This window comes from Simochromis diagramma, unplaced genomic scaffold (genome assembly GCF_900408965.1).
Source record: "Simochromis diagramma unplaced genomic scaffold, fSimDia1.1 OVJJ01000802.1, whole genome shotgun sequence".
NCBI lineage: Eukaryota > Metazoa > Chordata > Actinopteri > Cichliformes > Cichlidae > Simochromis > Simochromis diagramma.
The window spans coordinates 21,328,297-21,354,306 of NW_024387492.1; the positions used below are offsets into that span (position 1 = coordinate 21,328,297).

At 41.1% G+C, this 26,010-nt stretch overlaps 1 protein-coding gene across 6 annotated transcripts in view; it reads left to right on the forward strand.

Annotated features, from left to right (window-relative positions):
* Positions 1–217: 217 nt before the first annotated feature.
* hivep2a (HIVEP zinc finger 2a) overlaps positions 218–26,010 on the forward strand; it is a 118,633-nt gene continuing 92,840 nt past the window's right edge. For 5 of the 6 annotated variants that reach the window (XM_040017189.1, XM_040017192.1, XM_040017190.1 and 2 more), the window contains exons 1-2: positions 218–700; positions 11,904–11,954. The gene's annotated coding sequence lies outside the window, so the exon portion shown is untranslated. The remainder of the gene's footprint in view (positions 701–11,903; positions 11,955–26,010) is intronic. The other variant, XM_040017193.1, reaches the window with a different exon arrangement.

The following is a 26,010-nucleotide window of genomic DNA, read 5'->3' on the forward strand; positions in this document are numbered from 1 at the left end:
AAAAGAAGGCACGGAGACAGGCAGGCAGTCAGACAGACAGGTCGCTCCAGAGGTGACCGGGGAATCCTGCTCTCTCTCTGCCGGCAGACAGAGCCTCCTCCTCGGCCACTGCTCCTCCTCCCCTCCCCTCCCTCTGCCCTGGTTGCGCGTTGGGGGATCCGACGACGTCACAGCGGCACACACATTTGCACGGACGCGCGCCTGCAAGCGGACACGCACACGCACACACACACACACGCCCTCTCTCCTCGCTCTCTGCCGCTCCGTCTCTCTCACTCTCACTCTCCTCTATGCTGCTATTCTGGGAAGTGGCGCTTGGAATAACCCCCGTGTGCGTATGAGTGTGTGTGTGCGTGTGTATGTGTCTCCTGATTTCACCCTGACACACGCACACATACACACTCACAACACAGTCAGACGCACACATTTACTGTCTGTCTGACTGCAGGAGTGGAGCTCTGGCAGCAGAAATCCGCTCGCAGAGGATTCCTTCCAATTTTACGCGCAACTTTTCCTCGTCGGCTTCTTCTCTGCGACGTTTTCAGCGCTCCCCCCTCGATTGTTGTGGATTTCTAACAACCACCCCCTGGCTGTTTGTAGCGGAGCGACGAGCGAAGCTCGCCCGGAATCGGATCTGCTGTCACCGGGCTGCTTGTTGTCATTTTCGCACGGAGACGCGCAGCCGGAGCGCAGACAGAAGGTAAGAGCGGAGAGGGGAAAACGAAAGCTTACGGATCATATTCTCACACACATCACACTGACAGTGGGATTTTATGCGCCATGGTGGACATTTATGGCATCTTTTCAAGGCACTTGAGCTTTTGCTTAGCTTATAAAGGCAAGGCTATGCTGGGGGAATACCCCGGGCACGCATTGCATTGCATGCAGATTACCCAGGTTGCGTAATATCCTGAGGAATTTGCAGTAGCCTGCCCGGCCAGGCTGGTTGCAAGGCCGGGGAAGAGACAGACAGTGAGGAAGAGAGGGAGGGTACGTGTTGGTGGATAGGAAGCGATGAAAGTGGAAGCTCGGATGGTGTGTGATTGGTGTGATTTTTGCGTCCAAAGGTTGATTTGTTTTTAGCACAAACCCACGGCAGGTTGGTTTGATTAATAGACCTTCACCTGCAGTTCTCTCTGACGTTCATGTGGGACTTCTTTAATCACTCTATAGCGCGCGTGGAATGTTCAAAAGTGAGTTGAAGCTGTGACCTCCGCGCACTCTTTGGTATTTCCTTGTTGCTGCTACAGTATGATCAGTGTGACACTCCTCAGAGAGTCACAAACGACTCTTGTTGCTACAGTACCTAAGCGTTGGTTTACACTGTGCTTGCCGAAAACGAACAGGGGAACACTGGCCATTTCTTTTTCGGATGGGGGTGACTTTATCTCATATGCTCATCGTTTGTTTCCTCTGTGTATGTGTCTGTGTATGAGAGGGAGAGAGAGATGGTGGGTGGTGCGCTGGCTGGTTCCGGGAATGTTCCATGACGTGTTGCCGTATAGAGAGGGGCCCCAGCCGGGGAGACTGCGACTAACGGCTCGGCCCTGCCGCTCTTCCTGCTCTCACTCCCTCTCTCCCTCTCCCTCTGTACTCTCCTGGAAAATATGTCAGCCTGTCTTCATTTCCAAAGAAGATTTACATTATCATCTCGTAGTGGTCATCTCTGCAGGCTGGGTTCCATTAGGTCAGAGGTCAAAGATCAGGGTCAAACGCAACTGCATGCAACAGGTGGTAAGATCCTGCTCAAGGACACTCACAGCAGTGCACATGATTGGCAGGGTGAGGTCTGAAGTGCAGGTTTGAAACAGCTGAAGGGCAGCATGCAGCCAAGCTGCAGCCAATATGACTTTCTGGATCTCAGAGCATTTGTTTGATGTTTAATGTGTGACAGAAAGTTCAAACAAAGAGCTTCTCTACAAAAGCATGCAGTTATCAAATAAGTAACATTTTATGATAAATTGTAAGAAAGATAAAAAAAAAGTATAAAACAAAAGTGAAAGAAATGATAGATTCATAATTAATGAAAAGTAAAAGTCAAATCGCAAAAGTGGAATCAATAACAATTTTATATAAATAATGCATTTGTGTGTTTTTATTATCTTTTTGTTCAGGGATGGTGGCTAATTTTAGACTACAATGGACACCATGCGCATGCTATTTATAGAAACAGTAAAAAGCTTTGGAGACTGTGAAATAATGAGAAATATGGCAAGAATAACTGCAGATGAATGCCTCTTTTCCGCCAGTCAAAGCTGCAGAAGGAAAAAGCAGCTACAGAAATGAGTCCTGAATGTGCTCATGGTGTTGGTGGCATTTGTAGCCTGCAGCTGAAGAGATGATTACAGTATGTATTCTGCTGTCAGGGAACATGCTGCTGACTCTGTGCGTGCACGTGTCAGTGATGGATGGATGTTTGAGAGCGTGCACGGGGGAAGGCCGACCTACGTACCATCTGTCCTACTGCCACCTCAGATGGCCATCGCGGTGTAGCTACTGCGTAGGAGCAAGCATCGAGGCACGCACACACACAAGTGCACTGTTACCAGGGAGGACAGGCGTATGGAGAACATGCATGAGGTGTGAGAAGACTTTCAGCACTAAACATTCAATTAATTTATTACTTAGGCCTTGTGGGAACTCTTATGTCTTCCCAACATACAGCAAGCGACCCTTGTACAAGCAGCACGCAGCGGAGTTGAAAAGGTTCATAAAGTGCTAACAGTCCTTGGCTTAATGTCTTGGAGATTTTTTTTGACATATATCATGCTTGTGCCAGGGCTGGCACAGTTTCAGGAGCATTTTAATTTAGAAGTTGCTGTGTTAGCATTTGGGACACACCATTCTTAAGCCTATGGATAGTCCGGTGGCTTGGCCGTAACAGCGGTGTTAGCTCAAGGGCAGCTGCCTGCATGGATCAGTATGCCAGATTTAAGCAGCAGCTGTCTGGAAAGTCATTTATGTCGGTGAAGCAGTGTGATCTTATGTAACAACAAGCTACATATGTAACAACCTACAATAACAGCGGGTAGCACAGTCACCTCACTCCAAGAAAGTTGCTAGTTCGAACCCCATCTGGGGCCTTCGGAGTGTTATTCTCCCTGTGACTGCATGGGCTCCCTCTGGGTACTCTGGTTCCTTCCTGAAGAGATGTACATTATGCTATAGTCACCCTAGGGCAACCAGTGGTTGGTGACACTAACAAAAATTATGGCAACTGTGTGCAATGAACTTGTAATCTCATTGCCTTTGAAACGGTTGCTCTGAAGAATGGGACTGGGTATGTGTAGTCAGTTGCCTTCTTCAACGCAATTTTAATGTGTTAACATGGAAATAAGACAGAGTTCATCTGCCAGCAGTTTGCAATTGACTGGGGTCAAGTTGTCAATTACATGCAGTCTGGTTGTGTTGATACAGCAATTCACTGTTGGTGTTGACATACACAGAAATACACATTGAACAGAAATTGACGATAACTACTTCCAGGATCTCAAAGATTAGAAAATGAAACTAGGAAATTCCTCCATAAATCCCAAAATAGAGTCCTGGAATTCCAACCCAAGAATTTAAAAAAATCATTTAGCTTCAATAAAGCTTTTAAATAACAGTTTTTGAAGTTATCTGTGCAATATGTGTTCGTTGCCTTTAAGTTGAGTGGTTTGTGTTTGTGATTATAAATAGACTACTTTCCTTTATTTGTCGATTCATTTATTTTTATTTTATTTTAATGTTTATTGACTCTTTGCTAAGATGTTTCCTGGGAAGCAGTTAAGTCCACAGCGAATTTCCCAAAGGAGATTATAAAATATATCATATCATAAATAGTGATGCAAATGCTGCAGGATGGTGGTGACAACCAGCTGCCTACGAGTGATCACAGTCTGTCTGAATCAGACCGCGAATGTTTGGCAACAAGTTACTTTCCACCAGGCGACCTGCGCGATTGCTTTCAGATTGAAAGTTGCCTCCCAACTTGAGTTTGAGGTTGTTGCTTGTTCAACTTCAGGTCGACCAGTTTGTTATGATTGTGAGCGATTCACAATCAGTCACCAAAAACGAAAAAATTCAGTGCAACTTTCTTTAGTTGTAACAAGGTTGTTACAACCGACCCGGATGTTGGTCAAAGATGATGATGAATAAGATCAAGTGCTTTAAGTGTGTAGAATAAAGTGCTGTATGAATGTACGGCTAAAAATGTAATTGTTTAAAGTGCTTTGAGTGGTCAGTAAGACTAGAAAAGCACAGTATAAATTCAAGGACATTAAAATTACGTCTGGTGATGTACTGTTCTGACCTTCTCAGGCCTGATACTGATATTGAGTCTTCTTTGGCTCTAACTTCAAGAAAAAGGGACGGAAATATATATTTTTCTTGTTTAACATAAAGTTTGGCTAAAACAGAGAAAGAATTGTAACGAAGAAATCAATACATTTATTAATGAAATAACACGTAACAGAAACAAGATAAGAAAACTTAAACTGTATAATGTATTTATTCTTCACTCCTTTAATTTTAGCAGACAAGTGAAAGTAAAGTGAAGATAACAGTAGTGTAAGTGCCGTCAAATGTTCCCACCAAGTAATGAAAGAGAGAGGAAAAGTTGCAGACAGCGCCGTGGATACCGTTCTTCAGTTTTTGCCAACTCACTTGTTGCTTGTTTGATGTTAAATCACAATTAAGTCACAAACTAGCAAAAAGACACAAATGGAACTTGTTGCTGTGTGACTGGGAAGTGCCTCTAAACTGCTGACCGTTTGTTGTTAGAATCAGCACAGGACTACTATCAAAAATGCCGTTTCTCACGTGCACACAGCAGGAAGTAGTCCACTTCAGACACTCTTTCACTACAGCAGTGGGGTGCCTGGTTAGAAGGTCCGGGAGGTTGGACAAATGACACGCGCTCACTGTGAATTCTCTGGAGATTTACCCATGCCATCCTCACACGCTGACAATCAGCATCGTGCATGCTCGACACTTTCACTGGATAATGAACAGAAGAGTTAAGAGCTGTGAAAGCAGCTCGGAGTAGAGCTGCACCGAACGGGCTCAACCGCTCGGCTGTTGTCACCAGTGCCTGATGTGGGAATTTGAGTCAGACTCAGTGAAGCAGTTGATTGTGCTACTTTTCGTCATGCCGTGGTTCCTGGATGACTGGTGTTCTGTGAGGTGTTGTGGGATTTTGTGAAATCCATACATTATTGTTGAAGTATAACTGTGAAAAACATTATGAATGACTTGCAAATTCACTGTGTCTCTCCTTTGTTTTAACTCATTTCCCCTAAAAAGCCTCTGTCACAGAAAAAACCCAGGCTGCTTGTGCAGTTTCCAGGTGATGGCATGGCTCATCAAAGGCCTTTGCAAACACGGTAAACAGCTTGTTTCTTTTGTGGGGCAAATTACAACTAACCACAAGTGTGACCCACCACCTAAAGGAGAAATTACCTATAGGCAGTATTGCAAAAGCTATTGTGGAGGCTCTTGAATGATAACATATGACATGTAGCTCAAAAGGCACTTGTGAAACTAAACATCCCTTCAACTGCTTCAAAAGAGCACTGGATATGAACCAGAAGAACAATGTGTGGAAGTGTCTGATAAGAAGATATAGGTCCAGATTCCACTGAAGGGCTGTCAAAAGTGGCTGCGAATGACAATACAATCAAAGAAGACCAGATCAGATAAGCTAGGGGCTACTTTATTATTCACATAGGCTTTTCTCTTGTTCTGCCTGGAGAACAAAAAAGTCTGAAAACCAAATGTTTAGCAGACAGAAGTCACAGTCCTCTGAAAAACCTCCACACCTCAAAAAGTTGGGCTTATACTGAGTTTAAAAATACAGCGTTTAGACTGTTAATCTTACACAACAGCTTCTTTACAGCTTTAAATTTAAATAGTGGGAGAATTATGCCAAATAATAAAGGATCTCTTAACCATTATTTCAAAATTCAAATTGAAAAACTCAATGTCCAGTTTTCTTCAAGGCTTTCAAACATGTCTCCTTGTTGGATTTGTCATAGATGTAATAAATATTTCTTATCTGTCATGTTACCACACATATATTCATGCTGTGACCAGAATCCTCTTCTGATTACATTACATTTATCTGCAAGATGCCACTGTCCAGAAAGTCTTATGCATGCAGCAGGAACTTTGGACTCACGGTGTCCGGTTTGGCTCAAAAAACAATAGCAAGGCTTAAATTACTTTGAATAGTTGGAATTCAACACAAGAATTCAGAGAATTCAATTCCAAATGTCTGTTTGACAACCTCCATTTTTCTTTTCACATACTTCTTATTGCAGCGCTCTGCCTCTCCTCCTGTCTCTTCGTCTGTCTCACCGCTGACTGTGCTGCAGCCGGTTCGCTGCAGACGTGTTAGGTTAGCATTCGCTGTCAATTATCACAGTGCACACATCATAGCTGGAGAATTTGAAATGACTGCAGATGTATGGCATGGTGTGAAGACATAAGCCCTTCACACATACAGATGCACACAGCTTTCATTGTAGCTCGGACTCACTGGTGTGCAGGGTGTTCATTCGGAACTGATTCGGTGGTAAAAGCATGCACGTGCACATGAACCTATAGACCCTAATATAAAGAGTAAATATTGTAGTTTTGACTGATAAACAGTTTGAAAAGTTGAAAGAGAACCAAATAGGGTTACATCTAGTAGTTCGTTCTCATATTTCATATTTTACTGCCAAAAAATACATTCCACATGTCATAGTTCAGTGAAAAAATAGCCGCTGATATTCAGATTATATCATTTAACCTTGCTGGATTTCACTCCATGACAAAAGATTTGACAATAGGAACTTTGTTCCACTCTGTATATTGTTGTCCTTTGCCTCACTCACTCTGTTGTTGTACTACCATTGTATGAGACACCTCAGAGTGGATTATTACTAACAAAGAAGTGCACAATCTGCTTTGCAACATAATGCACCCACAGCACGCTAACACTGCGCTCAGCGAACAGCACACTGAACTCGTATAAAGTTTATCTCATTGCATTGTGCTGCTTTTGAATGCAATTGCACAATTTTTCCCTGTGTGTGTGTGTGAGTGTGTGCGATCACCTGAGAGCTGTAAAGGAACCTGAGAGCGCTCTGGTGACCGAGGTCCTGACAGCGACGGGTGAATTATTAAGACACATCCACACATATGCACACACAAAGCCTAATGAGGTGGTTGACTGGGTGTACCAGATAAATTGTTCCACAGTGGTTTAGTTTCATACCGTTATACACGTGGAGGAGTGGAGGACTGGAGGACTGGAGGAGGTGAAGAAAGAAGGGAAAAAGGAGAACAGTGTGCGAGCATGTCATGTGCTGGGACATTAGTTGTCCCTCAGCCAATCAGCGATGAACTCTTTATTGTCCATTGGTCCATATCAGCCAGTTATATTGCAGGTTTTTAAACAAAAAAGGTAGAGGGAGGGGGAAAAGAGGCTGATATTGAAATCTAATCTCTTTTTACGCAAAGTTAGGCGCTGAACATGCTGTGGGCTGTGCGTGTTTTTGTGTGTGTGTTTGCGGCTTTTCAAATGGACATAGCGATGCTACAGAAATAAATGGAGAGAAGGAGAAAGAGAGACCTTTATTCAAACTGGCCTACTTTCTCAGCAGCTTGTAATTAGTCTCACTTCATGCATTTATGCATCAGACAGTGGAGCTAAATCAGTGTTTTGTAATCAGGAAATCCCAGATGACACCACCGTCATCCTGTTCTCCTTTACTGTACTCTACACTGCCAATTTGACAACTTAAACTATAGTTGAATAATTTTGAATATCATTGTAAAAGCTGCTGTTTTCTGTCATGACACTGTATGCTATAAGGGCCTGAAATCAAATACAACACCTTCTCTGCCAACACGTCTTCTATAACTGTACACTGGATGCCTTTGGACTTGTGATCAGACAGAATTTGATCACCTTCCATTTATATGCAGTTTTACTGGCATATTTTCTCAGTTTTTGGAGACATTTGGAAAGATTTAAAGGTGATCTATATGCTGCTCTTTCTTCTTATTCTTGGACTGTTTATACCGAGTCTTGCTGCAGCCCTTTACTTCATCCCAACCAGTTTCAACTCCTTTCTGAGGCCATCTCCCTTTTCACTGTACTTAGGCATGTAGACATGGTCCAGACAACCTGCAAGCTGAAGTTCAATCTAAGCATCAGAATAAGGAAGAAAGGTGATTTAAGTGACTTTTTGTTGCTATCAAACTGCAGATTTACAGGGATTTTCCCACACAACTATCTCCAGTGAACAGCAGTCGTAAATGCCTCGTAGATGTCAGAGGTCAGACATGAAGGCCACAATAACCACTTGTTATAACCAAGAGCATCTCTGAATGCATTACAAATTGAAGCTTGAAGTACTGTAGATGGGCTACAGCAGCAGAAGACCACACTGTCTGCCACTCTTGTTAGCTAAGAACAGGAAATTGAGGTTACAGTTCACACCAGCTCACCAAAAAAGGGAAAAGTACGAGGGGGCAAGAGGGGTGTGTAATCCAGTACTAGCAACGTGTACCTAATAAAGTGGTCAGTGAACAGTAAATAGTAAATACAAGTCTTTCATATCATGAGTGTAGTAGGAATTATTTCTTACTTCACAAGTAAGATGACACAGTCAAACTCCTGCTTTCATTAACACCCAGACGCTCGCTTGTATTGATTTTTCTTTTAATCTTAGATGTCTAAGTATGATAATATGATTTAAAATGATTAAAAATCTGTGATCTCAAACACCAACATACATCCCTTTCTGATGTTAGTCACTCAGAATTTACTGCCGCTATTTTGTGCCGACGCTCTGCAGTCATACCGGGAGTATTTAAATATCTGCACCCACAGAAACGAAACCCGAACCAGAATACGTTGCAATGAGTGTTTGCACAATTAAAAACTTCTCACTTTCTCTCACTGGGAAACTCTCACTTTCATACTTCACTGATGAGTCCAAGTGTAGGTAAAACCCTGCTGAACCCTGGCATTTTCTCTGGGGGGTGTCCAGAGGCATTTTGGGAAATGTAGTCAATCCAAGTGACGAAGGTTAGACAGATTTAGGGTAAGCAGATGAACTTTAAATGGTAAATTATGATGAAAATGATTAATCGAATGAGAAAAACATTGCAAACTGATTATGTGTAATCCATATGAGGGTTTTTCCCCCTTAAAGCTCATTACAAAAGATCTACCACAAATGTCTGGGTTTTTAAAAATCATAATTATTGAACTATGCATTGATATTTACTTTTACAGCTTAATCTAACCTGTGTTTTTCATCAAAAGTTAATGCAAATCTGTAAGAACAAACTTCGTTAAACACTCTAGCTGGTATCGGTGTGCCGTTCCCAGGCTTTGTTTGCCCAGTCTGATATTATCACAGTGAAAACAGAGACAGCTGCTACTGTAGGTTTAGGGTGAGTGATTTGCATATCCATACAAAAGATAAAAACACTTCAGAAAATATCTGGGGATGAAAAAAAAATCCAATCTCAGCAGGTGAGACTAAACAGAAACCCCAGTGGGCTTAAAAAAAATAAAACAATGGAAAAACATCACATCCAAAGAAAAAAGTGACAAAAGAAAAGCGAAAATCAAGATGACAAACAAATGACATGAGTGATCTGAAGCTCTAAGACAGAATGTCGTGTGTTTTTATTTGCTTATTGCTGGATTCATTGTGGGGTTTGATATGGCAGTGTCAAATGTTCCCAATCCTCTAAGATGGCAGCAGAGACTTCAGCTACTGAAGACGTGTTTTTAGGAATTTATGATTACAAACCACAGGATCAGCATGTCACCTTTGCTGTTCTGAAGATATTACAGAAGCATTGCTGCTGTGTGTTTTTAGCTGACACCCATTTCAATTCTACGCTGATATTCGCGCGCCGAGAGTGTCTTATAACTTTCTCACCTTTAAAAAATGTGAGACGTCCTCAAACCTGAACAGTTTTCAATCGTCAGTAACTGCTGAAATAACACAAATGCACTTTTGTTTCCCACGCACTCACTGGGCAGGCTTGCCAATTATGGTAAACGACACCTTAGTATATTTAATGACTTGTTTTTCATTTTTATTAATTTATTAGTGCGCAGACCCTTTGCTCTCTTTGCTCAGTGATATTAAGAAATATAGGACAGAAACCTCCTTAGAACTAGGAAAAAATCAGTCATTGCCGATTCCCTTGAATCTTTGGATTGCATATGGATCGCAAGGCAGTTGCACAGGGTGCCTTGTGTAACTCAGATGGACTGCAGTCAGTCTTGTGGGCAAGAGTTTTTGAAAATAACTGCTGTCTAGTTTCTAAATGCAGAAGAACTGTTAACACGCTGGAGTCAGACTGAGTCAGTCTGTGCCGATGAGTGTGGTCTGTGATGTCTCTCTTTGGAATTGGACACTTGACTCAGTTGGTTGCCAACTAGTTGTATTTTGGTTATGATCCTATACCAAAGCAAGGCTGCCGAGTGTTTTGAGGGTGAGACGGCCAGAAAGTAATAATTCCCTGCAACACTGAACTTTCATCAAGGAGAGTGGGGCTTGTGATTCATGTGGGGCCACTGTTTCTGAAGATTAATTGTCCTTCTAGATGGCTGAGGAATTTCTGTTTGGAGTTTGCATGTGCCTGCCTGGGTTTCCTCGGGGTGCTCCAGTTTCCTGTTACAGTCCAAAGACATGCTTGTTAGGTTAACTGGTGTTTCTAAATTGGCGGTAGGTGTGGTGTCGGTCTCCTGGGATAAACTTCTCCCCACCTCAGTCGGGGATTTAATCTGGTTCAGTACAACGCTGCTGCTGAATGAAAGACCTGGTTGACAACACGCATTCCAGTTCATCCCAAAAGTGTTTTATGGCCTTGATGTCAGCCAAGTGTTTTCACACCAAACTTGAAAACCATTTCCTCTTGAACCTGGCTTCATGTCTGGAGCCATTGTAATGCTGAAACAGGAAAGGGCCTTCCCCAAACTGTTGCCACAAAGTTAATCCATCTAAACTAAAAATCTTATTTGCTGTAGGGAAATAATTTTCATTGGATGTTTGTTAGGCAACCAACTGAAGGTTACCAAGTACTCTTCAGCAATACTCCAATTAAAACAGTAATTTATCATTTTTACACATCAGTTTAAAAGGCATGAAATAGACTCAGTGTAACTGCTTTAATTGGTGAGCTGTAGATTAGTGAGCTGTAAGGGAAATATTATTATTTCTACTCTTTTTTTCTCACCACTTGGCAGTCATCTTTGAAAAAACCCCAGGGCAGTTTTTTGTGGACCAAGAAGCCGTTCAGAAAGGAAAAGCTGCATATATAAAATTGCCAAATCTAATGAAAAAAAAAGAGAGTAATATTGCTTTAACTGCTCAAACGCAGATGACCGGCCTTTTAGGACAAGTGTGATACAAATGCCGTTTTTAGTATTTCTAAGGCCCCCCATAGATTTTGATTATTTATAACATGTCTGGTTTTGCTGGGTGTAGCCTAATCGACAAAGATGAACAAAAATATTGATTGTCATGTTTAACTCTCTGCCAAAAAGGAAATTTGCATGCTTTTTGAAGATGCTCCTGTTTTGAACTACAGGACAAGCAGCACTAAGCCAAAACTATGCAAATACTGCGGGTCACATCTTGGTGATAATGTGGCTTTGGGCAGTGGGTGGGTTAAACATCCCCCAGCCATGTTCATATCGTCGGTCCAGTGGGGGGCTTTTTTCACAACCGTACTGCGATACAGACTGCATGGGCATTTGGCAATATGTCAGAAATCAGCATGACTCCAGTGCAGGAGGCAGCCATTTGTATGCATGTAGCACGCAGAGTGTGTTTAAAACTGGCAGTTTTGCATAAGAGTGCCATCATGCTCTAATTCTGTCATCTGTCTTTCTCCTCTAGGGGCAATTTGTGGACTTGATAAACGGACCAGAAAGCAAACGGTTGCACCAGGTAGGATCCACAAACCTAATAACCACTGTGTACTTGTATATCGCGACTACCCGGTCGCAAAGTCTGACGTCACTAGCCGTGTCTGGGCCTAAACTCCGCTGCAGGTCCATATATCAAACGATCACTATGGCATTACTGAGAGTTGAAAAACTGTCTAAAGTCTTTCATCTTTAATAAAATGATCAGCGTTCTGCTCTACCAGGTGTAACAATTGAGTTTAACATCCAGGCATCCATGAAAACAGAATTTATGACATTTAACGGAGTTAGAAGTTAGCAGGAGGTTAGCTCACTAGCTTCTATCGAAATACAATATAGCATGTCCTGACTGCGGGGTTTTGGAAACAAATTAAAACGCACAGCTCTGTTATCACTTCCAACATAAATGAAGACAGAAAACTAAACAGCAGTGACGTTTGTAGGGTTACTGGAGTTTGGCTAGCTGGTATATAATGATGTGCTACGTGACCGCTAGCGACACAGCTATGTTAGCATAATATAAACAAGCTAACTTTTTTTCCTCTCGATAAAAGTTAAAGTGAGTGTTCTCAGTGGTCAGGAACAAATGTAATCGCATGGCAGGATGCTGTAAAAGGACCAAACTTCAGCCAGGAGAACAACTGAGATAATCCATCCACAATACGAGGTTAGTCATTCATATACTGCTGCATGGGCTGGGCTGTAGTTACATCCTAAGGTTTTAAAAACTGAGCTTAAATAAATGATTAGCGGTAATAAAAGCCGAGGGAGGTCAACGGTGATCACTGACTGTTTTAGGAGCTGTTTGAGATTAAATAGAAGAAAATACAAAACATTAAACATGTTAACAACACAAAAGCCATATTAAACGCAGACTACTTTAGGCCCGGAAGTAGGATTCGTCACGTCATCACTTAACGACCGGATAGTGTAAAATAATATATGACATCCAGTCATTGCGCACAAAATAGAGTAATTTATGAGCTAGTTTAGGTAAAACATTTCGGGTGCAATGAATAGAGGTCAAATTTGACAAGTCAGTGATTATCTATGAAGATATTTAAAACTCAGTAATATAAATAAATTCATAGCTCAGGTGACATTTTGCCCTTTAAGCCAGCTTCTAGTGACTGGTTGCCTATTGCAATATCAAAAGTAGTAGCAGTCACCACAGCATGCTTTATATTCTACGGTAAGAACCCTATAATAATACAGAGAAAACCCAACAATTACACAACCTCTTATGAGCAAAGACTTGGCAACAGCGGAAAGGAAAAACTCCCCAATAAGAAGATAGTCAGAGATGTCCATATAAGGACATCCTCTCTTTGTCGTTAAATCACTCAGTATAAAAGGAGCATTTCGACCAGTCTGAAGCCAAAACTTCTGCCACATGGATTATTTGAGCTTACACTGACCTCATTATTTGAAACTTTGGCCATGTTTAATATGAGCATCCACAACTTTAACAGACTCTTTAAGGCAGATAATAAGGAAAAGTACAGTAGGTCACTTTAATTATTAAAAAAAAGTCAAGAAAACTGTTTAAAAATGCAGTTTGTGTAGAAAAAATGTTGAAAATAGTTGAAAATATTTCAACTATCTGTGCAAGAGTAGAGTTTTCATTTAAGAAGTCGTGCTTCTCTGCAATAATAACCGTCTTTTAAAATGGCTGATTCTTCTGTGATGAGCGAGAGAGGGAGGCTCATAAAGAAAAAACAGACGGTAAGACAAGGAGCCATTTGAGCTGTTTTCATTTAACCAGAATTACTCTCAACTGTTTCCTCCCGGCTGGTTGCCGGGGAAACTGGCCAGCTTCGTTATTGGAGGTGCGACCTCAGCTGGGAGTGCAAATGATAGAGCTCACTTTAACGTTCCCGCTGCCTGCAATCACATTTCTGTGACTCTCTTTCATTAACATGCTTTGTACTGTTTGGTAAATGATCTAATTTTCCTCCTCGCACGCACAATAATCAGGTCGAGCTTTTGTTTGCCAAGACCAAAGTTTTGCGAGCTGAGCTGATTATGGTGCGTAAAGGCAGAAGCAGACGCTGTGTTAGGATCCAAATCCAACGGAAATCCAACGGAAATGTATACCCATCTCTTCTAACTCTGCTTTCACAATGATGGCCAATCTGCCTGAAAAATGAAATAAAATAATATTTGGTGTAATAAAAGCAAACATATACCCCAGGCTGGCAGCAGGGGTTTGTATCATAGCAAGAAGTGCAGAATTGCCAGACATCATATGCATGTCACTGATTCTCAGATTTTGTCATCTCAAACTGGAATTACTGCCCTGAGGTTTTATACCTTTACCAAACAAGTCAAGTTACAGCTTATCTTCATGTCTCTGTTTGAGCTTCTGAGTTCATGATGACATCACCTCATCGCATTTTACTGGAACTGTCATTAACAGACATCAACTGACAGAAGGTGTGGCTTTTTCTGTTGATATACAAAAAAAATCCAAAAAAACAAATGAGGCTTATGTAAAAAAAAACACACAAAAAAAAACAACTTACATCATATATATATATATATATATATATATATATATATATATATATATATATATATATATATATATATATATATATATATATATATATATATATCTGTGTGTGTGTGTGTGTGTGTGTGTGTACCAGAAAATTGTTCATGCCAGTTGTTGAGGACAAATATACTTTTTCTAAGACTAAACACAAGAAAATAACAAATGTCTTTTGCATGGCTTCTTATACAGTTTAATACCGTAACGTTTTGCAAGGATCTTGAGAATTAATTGTTGTACAGAATTAAACAAATCATTACTACTCAATAAATATAATCACAAATTTTGAATGCAAGAAAAAAAAACTTTGGCATTAATTTTATCCTTCTTGTTTAATTTTGAAAATGTCATATTTGCAAAGCCAAACAATTCTCAATATTACACAATTTTTCAATAGTTTTCAGCTGACAGTAATTATCACTTTAAGTCTCCTAAATTCAAAGTAAAGAAAAAAAATAAGTCAGCACACGTGTTGTAAAGATAATAATAATAATAATAATAATAATAATAATAATAGCAGTCTTGCCCACTCAGCAACCATCCTGGAAACGAGTTAAAGGCCCAGCTAGATTAAGAGCACAGTCGTTAAATTTTCAGGTTTTATTGACGTGGTCAATGTTTCTGGTTCATCCCACCAATGTGCTGAATAGATGGTGTTGTGAACACCAAATAAGAGGAAAATGAGGTGCTCTATAAGTTTACTATGATAAAGAGTAATTATGCTCCCCTGGCAATATATTTCCTGAAGCAGCTAAAGCAGATGACTGGCTGTTTAGGTGAAGCAGTGGGACAACAACTGTCATGCTAATGTCTCCGGTAATTCAGTGTTATTGGAAGCTGTCAGATCGTTCGTTCACGTTACTCATTTCTTTTCAATTGGGGATAATTTATCCAAAATTCAGGAGCAAGATCTCGTAAACCCCTCTTCCAGTCGTATGTCTATAAATGCCTTCCCGCTCCGTGTGCCTGTTTATTGTCGTCATTGGTACCACAGGGATCTGCCTGGCTTGGGAAGCACCACTGATCCTCTGCGACGCCTTCCCCAAACCTCAGTGTAAGGCTTTAACTGAGGCCTAAAATCCATCTACCATTCCCTATCAGTAAGCATTGTATAACCCGTTTGAGGTTGTGGTCCTTGCCAATGATCTTTTATTTTATCAGGAAGTCAAACCAGAACATGCTAACAAAAGAGATTCTCAATCTGTCTTGTAAGACGCTGACGTAGGAAGCATAAACTTAGCATGTTGGGGTTTTTTAAAGAAGGGAAAGTACAAGTACTACACAGCAAAATCTCCAGTGTTAAATTAACACTGGAGATTTTGCTGTGTACACATAACTTCCCAATGCTTAACATGACGCATTAGTTTTCTGCTAGTTGATGCCACGATCACAAAGAAACATGATGCTGAGTTTTTAAAAATCTTAAAGCGAGTGCGTAATCTTATGATTTTCTCTTAATCAAATAGAAATCTTGACATAATTTTTTATGCGATATTCTTGGCTTACCCTCTAAAAAACATCCTCCACGGCCTCATATAGTGCAAGAAACTAGAAAAACACAGATGAACAATGCATTCATTCCCTCAACGCACTACTACTGTGTGAAAAAAACAAGATGATGTGCTTTGTAGCATCAAAAGACTGAATGCAGATCTTATTCCCGACCTTGTACAGCTGCTTTGTATTAAAATTAATATGCAAGTCAGGTCGAAAATCATTTTTTTTGTGGGCCATTAATGTTTTAATGTAGTTGATATAAGCCCCTTTTCCAGTAATAATGGGAAGGTTAATGGTCAAGACACAGAAAACAGTCATAAGCACTAGCATCCCCTGACAATGATCACCAAGGACAAATGTTTTGCATTTGAGTTCAAAGCAGCGGAGTAGTAGAGTAAAGGAGCTGTGCAAGAATAGTGCTTGTGCTGGAAGAAAAATACTGATGCAGCAGTGACTATAAACAGATGGAGGATAATTCATGAAGGAGGACTCGTGAAGTGACTGCTGCGGTGAAGATTACACTAAAAATGATGGATGGAAGAAGTGTGTACTGGAGGCTGAAGATTAGGGACTGGGCTTTTGCGTTCTTTGCTTTTCAAATGTGTGTTGGTTGCAAATATGATGGATAGCAGAAGAAACTGTGTGTGTGTGTGTGTGTGTGTGTGTGTGTGTGTGTGTGTGTGTGTGTGTGTGTGTGTGTGTGTGTTGTGTGAGAGAGAGAGAGTCAGCGGTGTCACTTCCTCTTCCTGTGAAACAGGCGGCTTGGTATCAAGGATGAGATGAACTATGTAATCCAAAAATCCTCCGTCTTTCTCTTTTCTATCTCCCGCTGGCTCTCACATCATGCTTTCTTCTATAACTGTATGTGTTGTCACCCACGAGTCTTTGTTTCTGTGTGTGTGTGTGTGTGTGTGTGGTTGAGGCGGACCGTGCACAGAAATAGATCATGTAAAGCAGAGATTACTATCTGCACCTCAAAGCATAAACGTGTGGGCCTTTAAACTTCACACTGTGTCATTTCTGCACACACCAGGTTGCGCACTCATGCACACAAACACAGAGCAGAAGACATGCACAGGATGTGCGTCAGTGCTTGCACAGGGTGCACTCAAAAATGCATATGATGTCTGCGTGTGCCTGTGCGTGTCAGGTGGTTTTTGAGGATATCGAAGGTGACAAATGTCAACGGCTGCACTAGACAGTTACAAGCTGTTCTGACAGCGTCTTCGTGCATGTCCGTTTTCTTGTGTGCGCGAATTTCTGTGAAAGAAACTGAATGCAAGTGGCACAAAGCACAAATTATAAAGTATTTCTTAGATTTTGGAGGGGTAATGTTGATGCAATTAACAACTTAACCTCTTAATATCCACCAGGCCACCTGAGCTAAGGTTCTCCTAGGTTTAAGGTCAGGGGTTGGGTTTTGTTGAAGAAGAAAAATGTAGAATGATGTTAGCTTGGCAGATTTAGTTTTAAAAGCTTTTATGTGTAGGTTTTCCAAACAGGTAAAAATTCCATAAAAAAGAGACAGTAGCTTAACCCTAAAATTCTCCCCACCTCTATGAGTCACTGGTGACTTAGTTGATATAAAGAGGTGAAAAAAGGGGATGGTACTGTGAGAACTGGAGGGCAGTTTTCTCTCTTTTTAGATTTCTTCCACATTGTGCAGTAGCTTCATTTGGCATAAAGCTAGCTTTTCATTTCTGTGAATGTTTACACAAACCTAAAATTCTGTCGATTTTGTAGCTATATGGCTTTTACACATGGCCTTTTTTGTATGTTAGGCTGTGGGATCTATGTTGTCTCTACCTTCTTTGTTTTTTCTTCCTATTTTAATGTCCAGCATTTGCAAATACACATTTTTGGTGATAAAAACAAGAAAAACAAATGAATGAGGAAATCAGTTTTTAGTTTTTTAAAGGTCATCACTTCCATGGAAACACTTTGGACAGCTGCCCCCTTTCCCCCTTGCACCTCAGACATTATTATTTAATTTTCTTCAGCTGGAGTTTATCCTGCAGATTGCAGATAGTGAGCACAAGCCCGTTGATTTAGGATGACTCCGATATATCAACATAAACACAGTGGCAAGAGCAAAACCGGCTGGTATGTATACGTCATAAATCTGGTGGTGATTTTATGTGCTCATTCATGTTTTGCGCAGGTTGAGAACATTTCTATGCACGTATTACTAAAAGTGGGTCATTGTTTGCTTGGCACAAGTTGATGGTAATGTACTCAAAACTGGAGCAGCAGTTTTCAAATTAAACCGCTGTTGATTCCCTGCTAGCTTTATTAATCTACAACACAAATAAACTTTTGTTCCTGACATTTCATGATACTACTTACCACTAGCCTGGACTCCAGGCCTGACAGAAGGCTGCAACCTGCTCCATTTCTCTGTGGTGGAAAGTGGCAGACAAGCCATTCAGAAAGTAAAGATTTTATGTTGTACAATGAATCAATGAACTTCTGCACAGATGTGAGGACGGTAAAATGCGAAAAATGAAGGTCGCCGATACCAGTGCTGCTAATATTAGCCACACTTTGTTACCTAGTCTGACAAGACCACATAAACAAGTTAGAAAAAGTCCACAAAAGTGAGGTGAAATAATAAAAGGAAAATTTTAATTAAAAAAAAAAGAGAACCAAATGGACACCATGCGGTGAGTTGGGAAGTAAGTAGATAAACCAGTAAAGAACAGCAAACCAGTGAAAGCTTCACATCTGTTGAGTCATTGGTTAAAGCAGACAAGGAAGTGAGAGAAACACACCCGTCCACTCCGACAAAATACTGTGCTCTCATAAAGACTGTAAAAAAAAAGGCGGAGAAGGAGGTGAAGAGGAAGAAGTGTATGTTCTGTAACCATGGTGACCACAGCTTGGTACAGCGGATGCAAGCTGTGCCCTTGACAGCATCACATTGGAGAGTGAGTCTGATACACACACACACTTGTCGAGGGCAGACTGACGATCGTGTGCACTGTGTCAGAGTGAGTGGTTGCCCTCCTGATGTGCGTGTGTGTGTGCATTCATCCATGTGCGTGTGTGTATGTGTGTGTATGTGCAGGGCATGAGTGAGATAACAGAGTGATGAATTTGAATAGCATTAGTGGGATATGAATATTGCCGAGACAACAGCAGTTAGTTTGGTTCCCATTTCCTCCATGTAACCAGAAGTCCACTGGCTTCTTTGTTTGTGCATTCAAATGGCATGGAAAGCAGTGTGTGTGTGTGTGTGTGTGTGTGTGTGTGTGTGTGTGTGTGTGTGTGTGTGTGTGTGTGTGTGTGTATGTGTGAGGGAGAGAGAGAAAAATAGAGACAGGGAGAGTAATAGTGGTGTGTCTGAGTAAAGTGCGGTACAATAAAGAGTCTCAGTTTCGCTTCCGCATCGTTCCTCATGCAAATGACAGCTTTGTTGCGCTTGCAGCCTGCACATTTCCTGTACATGCTCTATATATGTGTGTGTGTGTGTGTGTGTGTGTGTGTGTGTGTGTGTGCGTGTGTGAGTCAGAGAAAGAGAAACTCTACCCATCAAATTTAGTTCATGCATATCTGCATATATTAATCTATCCATGTGGTTTTACACTATTTCACCTTCTTTCAGTCTTCACTTCATCTCCGTTGCCAGTTTGGACAGGCGGTTGCCAGCACTGCACAGGTTTTGCATTTTTCTTCACATTTATTCAGAGATGCTGGTTTCAGGCTTTCGCCTTCTTGCCACTCATCCTTTGAATGGGATGATGCCTGCTGCTCCACTTTGTACACATTAAAGAATTGAAAAAAGTTCTGCTTTATCGCACCCGTGCTGCCGCTAACCAATCAAATCGTGTTATGAATATGTGCTAATACATATGTACAGTCACTGGCCATGTTTATAATCTGAAAGCATCTTTAAACTTCCTGTAAACACAACACAAGTCATTTGTCTATTCACAAAGGTGACCTTCAGAGTGCAGTTTAAACCCTGTCAGGGACGATTCCTTTTCTTTTGCCATCGAGTCGAAGCATCACTCGTGGCCTGCAGAGTGACGTGGCGACTGCTACGCTCAAGAGGTGTTCAGAAAAAATAACAGGATGTTTGTGGGAGGAAGAGCTGGAGTGATGAATGGAGAGAGGACAAGGTCAAGAGAGAGGGAGGAGGGATTGTAATTAGGCGTCCCCTGCTTTCTCCACCTCGAGTCGCCTCCTGTCACTTCCAACATCCTTTTGCTCCGTCTCTGCTTCCAGTTGATTTTTTGTAATCTTTCATTTTCCCTTTTAACTCCTTTCATCCCTTTGCCTTACCATCAATCTCTCTGCTTTCTTACCTTCAGCCAGTTTCTTTTTTCTCCTACTATCCATCCAGTTTCTCTTATCCTGATGGCTCCATCTTTCCCTTGCTCTGTCCTCAGTTTCCCCTTTCGCCCCTTCTCCTTCAGTTCCTCACTATGCTGCCCTTCTATCTTCTTAGCATTTTCTCTACCTTTGCCTTTCTTTACCTCTCTGCCTGGTTTCTTTTTTTCCTTTTTTGTTCCTTTGTTCTAAATTGTTTATAATGATCTGTAATTTGTTACTTCTCCCTTCCATCTTCCTCTGCTCTTGCACCCCTTTCCTCCATCCCTCCGCTCTTCCTTTTTGCTTCTCTACCCCCTCCTTCATCTTTTCATCCCTCCATGATCTCCTCTGCCAGGGAGGAACAGGTGGCTCGCCTCTGCTGTGCCACTTGGTGGCTTCCTGCCTGAAACACAGAGAGCAATAGAGAGATTGTGGCCCATGTCAGTGCACTGCCTCTCCGGCTTATAACATGTGACGGACGGAAGGAGGAGGAGCGGGAGGAAATGGAAGAGGAGGAGGAGGAGGGGTCCGTCTGAAGGCTGTGATTTCAGAGACTGAGGGAGAGAAAGCGAGCAGCAGGTGCTTCAGTGTGAAGCACTTGTAGAGGCGCACACATGCACTTAAAGATAAGAGCTACTGAGATACTTCTGTGCCCACACCAGCATGACATCATTTCCTGTCCTCACACTGTAACTCGGCACACTAAAGACCCTCTGGTGTTTGTCTCAAACTGGTAATTTAGCTGCTCTTTAACCCAGAAAGATTAGCTCAGAATAGGTCGTCTCTCTCACTTCCTCATTTGTTTTCCTTTTGAGTCCTTATTTCTTTTGCATCTCCATCTTTTGTCTTTAAGCTTCCTTTGTATAAAATAATATTTATCTCTGCACTTTTGTTCAGACATAATTATTATAAATAAACCTTAGAAATGAACATGAGCAAGTGCATGCTTTCAAAATAGCATGCCCAATCTTCTCTCCTACTATCTCTTGTCTTTCCTTTGCACTATTTTTATTCCCCTGCTTTAATCTTAATCTTATGCCGCAGTTGCTAAAATTGACATATTCTTTAAAAGTGAAGGGATTGAGGTTGTTCCTGTAGCCGCTAGGATTAGCTGCTGCTATAGTAGCTAGCCATCTCCATATGCATGGCATTAAGACCGATTAGCTCAACGCTAGCTCACTCACTCACTCTCAGAGTATTAAAGCTTAAAAGCTAGCACAGCTGGCTAGCACCTCTCGCACCTCTCGCATGTCAAGCGATGGGGGATTAGCACATGCTAACGATGGTTAGCTCTCTGGCAGGCTAAGAATTAGTGCTTCAAAGACGAAGTAAATCTGGCACGACCTGAAAATATGCTCCAGCTGAATGTTTTTGATGTCTTCAAAGCAGACATAAGTGTTTAACTATGGAGATATGTATGTTTCTATGTGCAATTACTGGTTAAGTCTTGGTAAAACAAGTGTCCCTTTTTCACATCTTAAAATGCCTATGAGCAAGGCACCACTTGAAGTAATAACAAAGAGAAAAAACAAACCAAGAAGAGGCTCAAATAAGTTCTTTCTTCACAATTTAATTCCAGTAAACAGATTAAATGTTCCTCTTCAGGTTCACAAAAAAACTACCCCCTTTTTTTTTTTATTTTAACCTCTTAACACCCTTTCAAACCTTCATGGGATACACTTCCATCATTGTGAAACTAAAATAAAGAACATTAGTCTCCAGGCATTTTAAAAACTCAAACTTTCTCTGGATGTTATATAAAGACTATCCAACAACAATAACACAAGTCACTCATACAAGACTAAAGCTGAGCAGCAGTTTATAGCAACAGTTACTGTGGTTTCCTGCAGTGCCATAGAATATTATCAATATTCCTGGTACCAAGTTTAAATGTAGCATGGCTATTTATTTGCAAAGACTAAACAGGCTAGATATAATGTTAACAAAAATGCATTTGCATGCACATTCACACTAATAGTAGCAGAGCTACCACACATGGCCTGCTTACAGGGGATTTATGATTCAGCAGGAAAGTTACGCCGTAGCTAAGTCATAACCACAAACCTCTCTGAAATCATACACTGAAACCTGGCGTCTGCTTCCCTAGAAATGTAACACATTGAACCTACTATTGAGATTGGCCTGTTTAATACTGTTCATTTCTTTTGTGCATTTCTGACTACCTTCTTTATCTACCCCCATGAAAACAACATCTGATGACCTCCCCTCTACCCTTAATGACGAACTAGGTATATATCAATAAAGATGTAGTTTGACAACCTTCAAAACCATTTCTGGCTTTTTTGAGAGTAGCTGCATAGGGAGAGACCACCCTCATTAAAATCAGACCCAAAGCTAATCATTTTGTTCTATAAACAGGCCTGAAATATGACAGAAACTGCTGAGTTAAGAAAACAGCTTAATCCTGGTGGATTTATTCATCATCTCCACGTACAAATGAAAGATATATGTGGATATCTATATGTCTTTACATGTGTAAAATGATAATCCGTATTGGCAACACTATCCCCACTAAAGATGAAATATTCCAGCAATCAGTGTTTGACATAATGTGAGGTCTTGACTGATTAGTAATTCATGAGTTACTGTTGAGTTTAAAACAATACTGTGGAGGCAAAAGTGTGAATTGGTCTTTATTCAGATTATATTCACATGCATAGAGTGCATGAAGAATAGCCACACATGTTAATAGATTCTAGATCATGTCTTAATAGATATATACATTTTGACATTAGTATTAGTATTTATAACATAATGTCACAGTTAACACTGCCATGTGGAGATTTTCTCAAGTCTAGCTAACACTTCCTGTGTGTTGCTATGTTTTAGACAATCAGTAGATTATTGAGATAATACAAGATGGAATTTAGTGACTTAGACACATCTTACTAATCAGACTGCGGTGGGTCTGAGTGCAGTAATAAGTCAAAATATGAAATCCAATTCCAAAATACTGTGTAAGACAATAATCTCTAATAGTGTTTTGTAATATATTGCTGTTTTTCCCCTTTAACTATCAATATTTGCTCTTATGTGTCACTCACCTCCATGTCAGCTGCTCTCCCAGCACTCTCCACCCTCACTCTCTCTTTACCCTGAACACACCACAGCATCAGCATTAGAGTAAAATGTTGTCAGTAAACAGGTGGAGTTTGCTGCCATGATGTTCAGGAATAACTGATTAACTCTTTCTCACATGTATGGCGATGACTTTCTCAGACGCATTTCTGACGACAGCTGTGTTTCATTTCAGAGCAAAGTGCGACATTTTTTTTTATCATGTCAAAGCAGACGCTGTGTTGTAACCGGGCATTGTCTGAGCCCAGTGTTGTACTTGTGACCTGTCCAGCTGGGAGAAATCCACCCTGTCAGTCGCCTTAAGTTAGATAAGCGGTTATGGGAATGGATGGATAGATGGACATGGCACGACAGCTAAATTTAAATGTTCCCTCTTGTGTGCACGCTACTCATTACTGTTTAACGATAAATCCACATGGTCTGTGTCTAACTTTTCCTCACTAAGGTTTAAGTTCTAAAAGAAGTCGGAATATTTTGCATATGTTTATGCAAAATTGTCACATCCGATTACCGCCAATGCAGTACAGAGCCCTCCACTTTACCACAAACTCCCAGACTGTGTTTTTGTCCGCCTGCCTTTATAAACTATACTGCAAATTTCCCTTTTCCGACTAAAGTTTTGTGCACATTTTTACAGAAAATGTAACTAAAACGCGTCAGACTTCTCGAAAAAACAGAACTACTTCTTTTCTCTCTCCCTTCACATTTCAGCTTCTCCCCTCTTGTTGTCCAGCTCCTTTTCTCCTTTCATCACTCTGAGTGGTTCGCTCACTGTTTTTTCACAACCCGTTCATCCCTCCATCCAGGCGTCTCCCTTCTTTCAACCACTCAGTCCTTTTGCCTTCTGTTTCATCCATCACTCACTCTGATCCCAGTCTATCCCCCCTCCTCCTCTGCCGCCTCCTCCTCCGCCTCTTCAAAGCTCTGTCTATCTGTCTCTGGATGCAGTCCTCTCCTCCCTTTCATCACCCTTTCCTCTCCTCCCTCTCCTCTCCTCCCCACTCTCTTCTCATCTCCTCTCCTCTGTTCTTGTCCTGTCTCAACTCGTTGGTCTCCTGTTTGTCTCCCCTGTGATGTGCTCCTCTCGCTTTTCTTCCTCCTTTCCTCCTCCTCTATTTATTTTCCCTTTTCTCCCCCATATCCTGTTTTCCCCATTCCTTCTCTCTTTTCAACTTGCTCCTTTAGCTCCTTTCCCTTTAATCTGCTCTCTTTTCCCTCGCTTCTCCTCTTGTTTTCCCTCATTCTCTGACTAACTTTTCCTCCCTTGTCCTTTCTTTTCCTCTTTTCCCTCGGCTCCTCTTTCATCCTAATGCACCAACAGAAACCCAAAAACCCAAAACAGATCCTCCTTTTTCTTTTCGGCTGTCAGTGGTAAGGTCTCTCTCCAGGCTCTCTTTTCAGTTTCAGGCTTTTAAGTGACGAGGCACGAGGCGAAATTAAAAGACGCTCAGATATCTCCACTGTTAGTTTTGAACGTATCTGTGTCTAATGTGTTTTCCACACTCAGACGCACAAACGGTGTCAGTGACAGGATTTGTCTGACAGCTGGGTGATATTAGACCTCTCTCTGAACTTAAACTACATAGGATGATCAGACGCAGCTGTCAGGCATCTTGTGTGTGCATGCGTGCGATTTCGCGTTGGACTACCTTAGTGTCATCAGTAAAATTTGTCCTTCATCTCTCTAATTCCCACTGGATATTAAACACAGAGACATTCAACTGAGGGCCAGAAATATCTATGCAAATATGTTCAGATAAGTCCTGTTTTTCAAAAAAAATGTAAATATAGTGACGTTCCTACAGAAAGTGTGATTGTTGGCATGAACGTAAAGCACATTATGGGGAAGTATTAGAGTTAGGGGATATTTTCAGGTGTTTCACATTCGTGAATATAGACGTATAAGCTAAGCTGTGTCAATTTTTAATTCAGTGAAGACGGAGAGGTGATTTATCTGCATTTAGGACCATTAAGTCAGTTTGATATCTTAATATTTCTCCTGGTTAGCTTAGTTAAAAATGTAAGTAAGAACAAGAAAGTGCGACACACTTAAAATCAAAAATGAAAGAATGCAGTAAATGTGAATAAACCTCACCAAAGAGTGAACATTTAAGTCATGGATACCAGCACATCCTGCTGATCCTGTAACTCTAGAGCCTTAAACAGAATGCTGGACAAACAACAGTGAGGTAGTCTGTTGAGGAAAAACCACACAAAGCCATGAATAATTAACTAAGACTAATAATATAATCTGAAATCCTAGAATAGTGAATCTAATTTAAATGGAGGCCCACATTCACAATACACAGTACATTTTTGTGTGGCTGGTGCTCACTTAGAACATGTTAATTAGCAGCACAAGACAAGGAACCGATGTCATGTATTAATGTGGGAAGGTGCCATAATGTAAATTCACATACTGGACTACTATACTCACCTGGTTGAACCCCCTTTTGCCGTCAGATCCACCTTAATGCTTTATGACTTAATAAGGATTTGGTCCAAAGTGATATCATCACAGATTTCCCGTTCGTTCTCATCCCAAAGTTGCTCTATTGGATTGAGATCTAGTTACTGCGGAGGCTGTTTGAGTCTAGCGAGCTCATTCTCATGT